General features: G+C 40.9%; 1 protein-coding gene across 3 annotated transcripts in view; it reads left to right on the top strand.

Annotated features, from left to right (window-relative positions):
• Nucleotides 1-1682: 1682 nt before the first annotated feature.
• The window catches only part of sbno2b (strawberry notch homolog 2b), a 68385-nt gene continuing 58831 nt past the window's right edge, over nt 1683-11236 (top strand). For 2 of the 3 annotated variants that reach the window (XM_030048877.1, XM_030048874.1), the window contains exon 1: nt 1694-1837. The gene's annotated coding sequence lies outside the window, so the exon portion shown is untranslated. Of the gene's footprint in view, nt 1838-11236 lie in introns of all 3 variants that reach the window. The other variant, XM_030048875.1, reaches the window with a different exon arrangement.

Here is an 11236-nt window from a genome sequence, read left to right as displayed (position 1 = left end):
GTGTGGTACCTAAGTTATACTAAGCTATATAAGTGTAAGTGTGCAAGTATTTTTAGTGAGATGGATCAGCAACACATCTTTATTAACAATCTGCAATGTAATGTTAATTTTGCGATGCATAAGTTATTCCTGGCATACAAAGAAAAATGGGCTAATGACATATGGTTTAAACCAAAACTCAGAACTTATTGCCAACTAAAAAATGTTTACTGCCCAGAACCATATGTAACCCTTTCCCTGGACAGAAGTAAAAGATCCCTGTGTGCCCAGTTGAGGGCTGGGATTTTCCCCCTGGCATTAGAAACGGGTAGATTCAATTCCATTCCAGAGGAAGAGAGAACTTGTTCATTATGTAATTTAAAGGTGACAGAAGATGAAATGCATTTTGTGTTCCATTGTCCTCTGTATAATGAAGAGAGGCAGTTTCTTTTTCAAAAAATGCAGTATGTTAAACCTGAGTTGTTTTGGCTAAATGATGAAAGTAAACTAGAATGGTTATTCAGGAAGGATGTATTTGCTTTAGCACGGTTTATAAAAAATGCATGGTCATTAAGAAAAATAGAATTATTTGTATGACCTTATTACTTATTTGCTAGGCGTGTTTTTCTGGATATTTGATTTTTGACATCTGATGACTCTGACTATTGTTTGTTTTTCTATGTGGTTGTGTCTTGTAAGCCTTTATGGGCTGGGCACCTGTGTGCATGACACACTAATAAAAAAAATCAATCAATCAATCAATCAGTACATGATGAAGGGGTGTGACATCACTGGTATCACTTCAAAGACAAGTTCAAACCCTCAGTAACCCTCAAATCGGTTCAAATGGTCAATAACAGAACTAAACAGTTTATCTGAGCCACATGATCAGGGATATAATTGAGAATAACCAGCACAAACTCAGTTTTCCACCTTTTTATTTGCAGAATACATAAAGTTCATCCACCTTCTTGAGATAAAAAATACACTGTAAATCCACACTTCAGTATACATCCTAGTAAATGTTATTAAACTATTTATGTAGTGTATTTCACAGGAACAGACAAGAATGGACAGTTTTCTGAAAATATAAATCACTTTTGTTCTCATTAGATGTGGTGGTGACAGGCTCAAAGGCCAAATTTATTATCAGTTTCATCAATCAATTGGTAGGCTTACAGGCCAAATTTATTATCACTTTTATCCATTAACCAAAACTTCAACCTCAAGTTGTAGGCTTGTTTTTGTGCTACTTCGACTATAATCTGTTGTTTTTTGTTGTTGTTTTTTTTTTTATTCGAGAATTATACATCAAATATAGCATTCTATCCTTTCTAGTTCAATATTTATTCAGGTGTTTATTTATTGCTCACATTTATTTTTTTCTTGTGAAGCACTTTATGAATCTCTCAGGAACGTGTTCTATACATGAAGATTTTTTTTTTTTTTTTTTTTTTTTTTTTGCCATGTTTAGCCTGTTTATTCAGAGCCAGCCACAAATGTAATGGGTTGACAAAAAGCACAGTAACCGGATCTGATTCCCCTTGATTTCCCTTTGTCATCTGTTTTAAACACAGCGTAACTTGTTGCGTTGGTCTATATGAGCCTCAGATTATTATGGTGCGCTATTTCTGGCTTTTCGAGGTTCGCTATCAACAAGGGGTTCTGCGTGACGACAGCAGCGGAAATATCTGCTTTCGCTATTCAAAATGGCAGCGTCTCAATCAGGAAGTGGAGAAAACAACTAGGAAGAATAAGTTGGATAAAATTCCCCATTTCTGTTCATTTGACGCCGCTATTCGTTAAGTTTCACCCCGTACGCCCGGAATTTGGATTAAGAGTAAGTAACACGTCAATGGTGAGTGTAATTCAGTGTTATATTACAAAACCAAGCGACACATCGGCAGTTACCTTCTACAAGATGCGTTATAGGCAGCCTCTCCTAGGCGCACACGTTTTGTACCACGGGATACGCCGGTTCATGAGCTATTACCCTGTAGTATCATATGAGACGATGTGTACATGCAGGATTAGCTATATCGAGATCAAAGAAAGCCAGGATAGCCTTCATACTGGAAATAAAAATAGAAATACACACAAGACTACCGGGCGACTCACTAATATTTTTGACGTTATCGACGATGTAGCTGGGCTATCTGAGATAATGTTAATCACGTCGCTGATACGTGAAAAGTTTACATGCTGATATATGTGTTCTGTAAATTCAATTGTCCTGTCCGACTTGTCAAATTTATCAAAGCTTTCGCTCAGTAAACCGGATAGCCATGAAACCCCATAGCCCGGGCAGACAGTGGAATGTAAAACGAGCGTACCCTAGCCAGAAAACAGCTCTGAGCTATGCTAACCTAGCCAGCACAATTACATATCGTATCGGCTAACAAACTACGGGAACGACATTTCGCCGTCTGTGGACGTATTCGTTAAAAATGCACTTGATTGTGCCATAATTTGGTCGCACGTAAGCGTCGAGGTGGCTGGATATGCCGGCGTAGGCTATCCTTTGTCGTCCGACGAGCTAACAGTGGTAGCATTGAGCAGTGGAGCCTAAGCCTGCCTTCCTTTGTGCTGTGCGGAGACCAGTATGCCTCCGAGCCCTTTCGGAGATGCGACACAAGCCGAAAGTCCACGTCTTAGCAAGTTATTCATTACGTGGAAGTGTCATATAAAACCCATAATGAGATCATTTGGCATCACGCTAACAGGAAATACGGGTATATTTTCGGTGTAAATTGGCTGAATTGCTCTAAAGTTGTAGCTAGCGTTCTCACAAAACTCCAAAGCGCACCCGAGTCACTTCAGGCAACAGTAGTCGAGGGCCACTGTAGTTAAACTTGCTTGGAGCTTATAGGCTTTCTTTGTAATCAGCTGCCAAGATTGTACTGATTATGTGTGCATTGTAGCGAATTTATGTATAAATCTAAGTATGAGTGTACGCATGTATTCAGCTGTTTGTTTGCAGCTATTCAGCCTTGTGCTCAAAGAAAGAATCTAGTCATTGAAAAGTGGAGGGATCACTATCCAAGGCCTGCGTGTCATTTATAACTATCCCAGCTAACACTGATTTCTACAACGAAGATAACTTTGTATAATGGTCTTCGTTCAGTCCATGCACCACAACTGCAGCCACGGCTCTACACACACCACTTGTCTCTGTGTACTTCAGTGCACTCTTTGACCTTTCCATATGAATACATCAGCTTAGTGACATGTAACCAGCAAGCTAGCCACTTTGGTCTCAGTGCTGTCTCAGGCCTGCCCGTACTTGTGTAGTCGGGGGAAGCTGACAGAAGCATTGAGCTGAGTCTGGTTACACATTTTCTTTAACAAGGAGAGCAGAAGGTAAACATGCCACTGGAGCTTGTTTGAATTTCGGACAACTTGTTAGTCAAAATACAGTGTAAATGCCTCACTCTAGTAATACAGGCAAAGTACACACCTGAAAAATCTTGAAGATATTTTCAGGAGATGCAGAAGAGCGGATGGGTGACCAGTCAGAGATGAGTAAGAACTCTTACAGAGCTGTCCCTTCTTGTTTCTTTTCTCTTTCATTTTCCACTGTTTAGTTTCCAGTGCCTCTTGCCTGCAGCAAAGCCTAGTCAAGCCTAATGTGAGCCTTGACATGGGTTGCCATGGTGGCTGCTTGTATTTCCAATTATGTCATTTTCCCTTTGTTGAGGGATACTATTTGCTGATTGTGAAGTGAATGACATGCCATCTCTCTCCCCCCATTTCCTGTTAGTTTGAGTGCTCTTAACCCTGGTGACGTGGTCAATGGCCTTGGTGTCATTTGCTGTCTAATTCTTCTTGCGGCCTGATCTCTCTCTCCCTCTGACATGTAATAGACTCTAATAGCAACAGACAAGCTGTTTAAGTACTGGTGTGTCAGGCAGAAATGCAGTCAGTCCTCCTCTTCTCTCCTCTCCTCTCTTCCCTTCCCCTGCTCTTCTGTCCTCTCTCGTCCCCTCCCCTCCTCTTTTCTCTTCCTCTCCTTTCCTCTTTCCCAGCCTGTCCACAGCCCAGAGCACCAGAAATGTTTAATCAGTAGACGCCTGTGCTCTCAGTTGCAAAAGAAAAAGCAGAGAAAAATGGCTTTTAGCTTATGATTTCCTCTTTGCTTTATCCTGTGGTTTGGCTTAACTGAAGTAGTAGGGCCACGAGAAAAAGTCTGTAATTACGGTAACATAGAAAATATTGGATATTATGACAGTAATCTTAACTAGAGCATGTCAAGATTAATTGATGCATTTTGACAATTTCTGTAAAGTTAAACTGCTGGCCCAGGAAAGCAAGATGATGTTAACAGTCAGGGTGAGATTTTCTTTGGAAAAATCGCTTATTACATGCAGGCTTGTGCCCTTAGTCTCCTACAGTGTCAATCCCTGCTTGCCCTGCTCAGTCCCTGAGAAACACAACACACGGATCTGTTGATGCTGTTGTATTTAGGAGTAGTAAGGATGATGGAGCGCTGGCAAGATGCACCCAAACAGCCCTGATCCGTGGCTCACCCCCATCTCATGCCCTCTGCTCTCTGAGACATGGTGTTTAGATGTACAGCTCGGCTCACTCTGTCTCCCCTCGCCTCTGCTCTCACTGCTTCTCTGCCCTCTCCAATCTGTACCAGTGATAAATCTCATTTATGGCCTCTGGGCTGATTGGAGTGAGAGTGAAAAATGTGGAGTGGAGGAGGGTGGGGCTAGTAGTAGTGATATGGAGGGGGGTTGGGGCTAGGTAATAGGGTTGATTTGGTTGCTGCTTTTCCCAGAATATGGCCTTCATTAGTAACAGCTCAGTCAGAAGGGAGTGCGAGGGAATGGCAGTTTTTGGAAATATGCAGCCATTGTGTTCACTTTTACACCATGAAAAGACACATACTAACCTTTTATGGTGGGCTGCTTTCATCTCCCTTGCCTTAACTAGTAGCCAGACCTGGAGGCTACGTGGATCCCTACCAAGCCACATAAGAGCTGTGTAAGAGATGATTGAAATGCAGGGGAGCATGCCATGCTCTGGCATTCCTCAATGCTCTGCCTTTCAGTTTGCTGTGGAAAAAGTGTGTCAACATCCTTCTGAGAAAAGCAAACATTGTGATTTCAAAATGGGACTTATCCAGGAAGGAAATACGAGACAAATATTAGCAGCCACATTGATGGATGACTATGATTACCATGTGTGTCTTTGTTTCAGCTTGGATTAATAATCGGCCCCATGTGATAAAACTGGGCGAAAACCTTTTGAAGGATACCATACAATCTGGAGTGTAAACCTGTGTGAAGTAACATTACTGGAAAAGCAACTGTCGGAATATTGGCATTTAGCATGTATTCTAAGCACTCCCAAGTGAGGCCACTGTAATGGATTTTTGCAAACTAGCTGTCATCATTCATATTCCTTATTGTAACTAATGAGTATGAACCTGATCAAAGAGGAGTTCCCAGCTTTCCTAAAGCCTGTGTGGGCTGAGCCTTCCAATAAATCAATATTGTAGTCAGGCTAATTCTTGTTGGAGATAACTAATTCTCGTTAGACTGGTCTAAGAGCACTGAAAATAGTCAGAGAAGCCTATATTATATTGCATGGTTCAGTTGGATTTAAATGTGTTTATTTTTCTATTATGTCATCAGTGTAATTTTTTCTCGTCTTCAGCTCATCTTTTTTAGTCACAGGAGCTATGCTCTAGATGGGACCTGTGAGAAGGTTAAATGAATTTGAGCCTAAAGGGAATGGATGCAAGCAAAAACTGCCTTAGTGTGGGCTGATTAGTGTGAAACAGTGTGACTACACTGAGATTCAGTTTCCCTATGAAAGGGCAGTAAGAAAATGCACACACACACACACACACAGACACACACACACACACGCACACACACTTGTATGTGTGTATATGAGTGCTGATATTCAGTGGACACGTGGATGGACATACATACATTGACAACATCGGATACAGCTGAACAACGTGGATACGGCTACTTCCTGTGTTTTTTCATCCTACTTGTGATTGTAAGGCAGCACTGTCTCCCAGACTATGGTTAAGATTAGGAAGCACTGCCTTACAGGCAGCTTTCTGAGCAGCAAAGTACCATGAGCGGCGACTATGATGGATACCTCCGGGCAAGCTAGCTTGCGGTCAGAGAATGTTTATTTTACATTCAGTTGAAGCTTTTTACTGTTTGTGTTGATTAAATAAGTAAATCCTAATCTGTTGTTGCTTATTACAGTTAACTGACAAAAGGTGTCATTTGTAAAGTACTGTAAAAAACAGTATTGCACTTGAGGTCATACTGTTATACTGAATATTATATTTTAGGGCTGGACAAGATAAAATGAAATATTATGATATCTTTGACTGATTATCTCTATTGATATTGTAAGTGTTATACGTATGAGCACTGGTGTTTTCATAAGATATTTCCACGCAAGAGGTTTTTGAAAAACAATCAATAATGTGCATATGATGACCAATGCACAAATATCTAATAAATTCAGAAAATTGTGTCCCTTTACTCTAATGCAGTCTTTAAAACCAGGAAAACACAGCACATATCATAGAATTAGAATATCCAAAATACCAGATGATATCTAGTTTCATATCATGATATTGATATATTAGCCTAATATATCACATCACCAAGCTCTACTCTGCCTATTCTATCCTATCATTATCTATTTGTACGAGGTTACATTTTTATGTTTCGTTAAGGCATGGCTCCAACAAATCAGCTACAGGATAGAAAAAGCAGCTTCTTGTCACTCACACTCACGCACACACACATTTGAAGCACGTCCCTACAATTCCTTGCATGTATACACGTGGTGTGGTTCAAAGATTTTAACTCGGTGCATTTGAGGCCAGGAGCGTTCACAGATTTGTATTTACCCAAAATGCGTTTTCGCCTTTTTGTTTATTTTCTAGGTTGTGCAGCATGTCCAGCTGCTTCTAGATAGGCAAATTTTTTAGAACAAGTTCTTCATGTCGGACTTTTTTCGTGCATGGTTTACTGACTAGTTGTGGTGTTATTGTTCAAGAGTGTGACAGCAGCCTCAGTTGACCCAGTCAGCCAGCCAGCCCCCAGCCAAAGCCCACAGTTGAACTGAACTGAGCTGAGCATAGCTAAGTGGAGCTGGCACAGACAGACACAGAGACACAGACAGCCCCCGTGACTGTGAGCATGTGGTGCAATATTATTCTCACTCCTGCCAGTGAGGTTATGTTGAGCAGAGTGGAGTAGAGCACTACTGTATGTGGATCTGAACAGTGGAAGCATAGGACTAGTCATCATGCATACTTACTTACCACAAGATTGCTCTCTCCTGCATGTTTTCACAATACTCAAAATAACAATAAAAAAGCAGTGTTTCTTGGTGAATTATTTGGCAGATGTAGGGGGGTGGAGGTCATTTTGGATCCGAGCCCCATTCCAGGGTCATTTCCAGTAAGTGTTGCAGTTTAAGAATTCCTCTTATTTGGTTGTTCAGAACAAAATATACAGGGAGTTCTGCTTCAGTTTTCTCAGTGTTTACATTTCTTTGCTATAGGCTGTTGTGTAATGGTGTGTTTTCAAACTAGACTTAGTTGTAGCTGCACGGGGCAGTCTAATTCAGCAGCTTAGATTTTGTCTGCTGCCGTGTTTTGTGTTTTGCTGAAATGTGCATCTGATAGCTTTTGCCTGGCGTTGTGACCGACTCTGTGAATAACCGTGGCTGTGTGGGGGTTTTGGGTTCTGGAAGGCAGGGAGCCAGCCTCAAATCAGCAGCAGAATCTGTCTAGGGGTCAAACTGGGTGAGAGGCAGCAGCCAACGCCACAGACTCACTCTGACAGGAGGGAGACAGAGAGAGATAGGGATGGGCACAAGGAAAGTAGTGTAGGTTTGGCAAAGCATAGATTTATAGACATGTTGTATGCCAAAACTGGGCAACCAGAGAAAGGGAATGTGACAGAAATAGGAAATGGGTACGCTATCACTCACAGAATAAAGGGGTAATGATGGAAAGAGAGAATGCCTAGGCTAACACTGGGAGAATGTACAGTGGGATAAATGGATACAGACTGGGCCACACTTGGAGAACAGAAAGTGCCAACATGGGTAAACCACAGAGACAAGCTGGGAAGTCCCTGATACAGAGCGATATGGACTAAACTTTGCTAAAGAAGTGGGAAGTGGAGGAGCAGCATGCTTCTGAATTGATGCTTGTGTGTTAAAGCGCTGCGATGTATTCAGAGAGGAAAGATCCTTGACATTTCAAGGGGTTTCAGTTGTTCTTTTCCATTGACTCAATTTTGTTGCCACCCCAAAAACAATCTTTCCATCCAACTATTCAGTTGGCTTTCAGCAAACTTATAAAAAAATGTCAAAAATGAAAACACAAAAAAGGTGTGTTTCCATTTGTAAAGTTGACAGTTAACAGTTACTTAGGTTTCCTAATTGTTGCTATGTGAGAAACCCCATCTACAGGAAAACCAGTGAGCACCTTTAGGCTGCATCATCTTTTATCCCTCAAATGAGTGTTAAAGCTGTAGCTACGCAAAGTTTCAAACAAGAAATTTTTCTCAAAAATTGCTATTTCCGCTCAGTCTTTGTAATTTAATACATTGTTCATCAAAAAAGGCTTGGATGGAAACCTAGCTATTGTCTGTTCATGTAACTAGCAGTTGAGTTGGTGCAGTGACGGCACATAGAGCCACATTCACCCGGTATATGTCATAATTCTTCTGTCTGTCCTGAGGAAATAAGATGACAGAGGAAAGCGGGGCAAACAGGCAGTTAAGTGGATCCTTCTGTCTTTGATCTAGTTGGCCTTTGATCTATTTCTGGTAGGTTGCGGTAGGAGTGGGGATGGATGGGTTAGTGCTGAGATGAGTGTCATCAAGCCACTGTAAACTGTTGTTTGTAATGTCTTTCTTCTGTTTCTTTCTCAATACAAAAGCATTATCGTTCCAGAAAAAATCCGTTTAATGCATAAAGTGCCATATAACATTCATATTCAAAGTTTTACAGGAAACATTTTCTGAAATACAAAAGCAAATAAATTAAATATGAATGAAATAGTATTTTTTATAGCAGGGTTTTAACACCAGAGTCTATTGCGCTTCCATGTCTAATCCGTCGCATAAGTAAGGTAAATGAGGTGAATTGTAACATGTTGATAGGTGTGTTTATGTTTATCCCTGTTGTATCTTTTGGCTACTTGGTGTGAATCGTGAAGCATTTAATCGACTCTTCCTTGGTGGCTCAGGACCAGCCTTTCTACAAAATTTCATGCAGTTCCGCACAAAACATTTTGAGATATCTTGCCCACAGACAGACAGACATAGCAATACCTTTACCTCCTGGATTGAGGTCATTGGTGTTGCATTCTTTGCTAGCCATCATCTTTAACTGGCCATCATATCAATTTACACTAAATACACACATTAATTACCCTGTGTCAGTGTGGTGTACAAGTTTTGTGTAACAACAGATACACTGTACTGCCTGCCTCTTCTTGCTTTTCCTTATGTTTCCTCTTCCTTTCTCCATTCCGTTGCCATAGTTTGCAATTCTCAGTGTCAAATCACATGTTTGTGTCACTAATTATTGTTCATGCACTCCACAGCCTGCTGTAGAGACTTCTATACATGAAGCAAAGTTTGGAGGCAGTGAATTTAAATTGACGATTTTTTAAATCAGATTAGTGGAGTTCCTCGAGGAATCATCTCAGCCCTATTTTGGTCTGTTCTGCATTGTCTGACTTTTCTTTGCCCTCCTTCAACTATTCTTTCCTCTCTCACCCTCTCTCCTTGCATGCCTCTCTGTATTTACCACAACAAAAGCATCCTCAGAGCCACGAGGGCTCTATTAAGTTTCCCCTCTGTAGATAAATCACTTTAATGTCTCAATCAGCTGGTGTTTGTGGTCACAATGATATTCATCATCAGTGCCAAGATGGTGCTCAATAACCACTCAGAGTGGGCTGATGAGAAGCTAGTTAAGATGAATTGTCATTCTTCTCTATGTAAATCTTAAACCCTTGCCATTTAGTTAGGTGGAATAATTCAGATGACAGCCCGTTTCCTCATTGTGTTCCTGGACGCTGCACCAGACCAAAGACCCTGTTTGATAAATATTTGAACAGGCAAAATGCAATAACAACAGGCTCTTAACACCCAATTTGTTTCCATTTCCCAGCTTTTGATAAGACAGCAGATTTGGTTACACAGTCATTTGATCATTATTCTCTATACGATGTCTTGCCATGTCAGTAGGTTGTTCACAGTTCCTTTATTTTACTGTCTGTATTACTGAATGGAAAATGCGGCATTGATGGATACATAAGTAATGTCTGTGTCTCATGTATGTATGTGCTTAAGAGTGCACGTTCATGCCATTTGTGCCTGTGTGTGGGTGAATGTATGTGTATGTACACAGGCAAGCTTGGGCCTTTTGTGTCGAAAAAGGTTCCCATTAATAATGCAGGTTGTTTTGAATGACAAAGCCCTGTGTTTCCCATGGAAGTAACTTGTTCCTTTTATGAATATTTAATCACAGTAGCTAATGAATCCAGCCAGTCTAGGCAATCATAACCAACTAACAGCCCCCCTGCTGCTCTGGTATAAGGCAGCATGGCCCTGATCATTTCTAACCTGATTACTGATGATGAGAGTAGATGTTGATGGACTCAGACTGATAATGAGTGACTGCGGTGCACTGGAATGAACGATTGTTGTCGATCTGTAGTCGGCTTGTTTGTGCTGAAGACCAGTACAGGACAGGAACAGACGCCAACATTTGCTCAGTCATGTGAAATGTGTGTAAGCCTATTATACTAGGTGTGGGAATTTTTGGGAATCGCATGATTTGATTCACTTTTAGCTCACAGGGTCACGATTAGATTTAAAATGGATTTTCACCACAACACGATTATCTACACTATGTGATTCAGTATATTAAATCTAGATGCCACTTCGCGTTATTTGTTCATTTGACTGCAGATGACAGGGGGATACGTGCCCGAATAAATGAATATATCATGTATGTATGCGTGTGATCACAAAAATATGAATGAGAAGTATATTGGATTTACTTTTAATAGTGGATTAACTTACTTTTCCTCCTTGGTACTACTTCAGAGTAGAGCACAAGAACAGCACCCCTGTTACTTTCTGTGCACAGACTGCATTAGATCACAGCTGACATGTGAAGGCCTTATCAAGCTGTGACTGCTCCAGATCCACATTTAGCAACATCTGAACAGTGTCGA

This window comes from Myripristis murdjan, chromosome 4 (assembly GCF_902150065.1).
Source record: "Myripristis murdjan chromosome 4, fMyrMur1.1, whole genome shotgun sequence".
Taxonomy (NCBI): Eukaryota; Metazoa; Chordata; class Actinopteri; order Holocentriformes; family Holocentridae; genus Myripristis; species Myripristis murdjan.
Note: the sequence above shows the minus strand (reverse complement) of the source record. Positions and strands in the feature narration are given on the sequence as shown.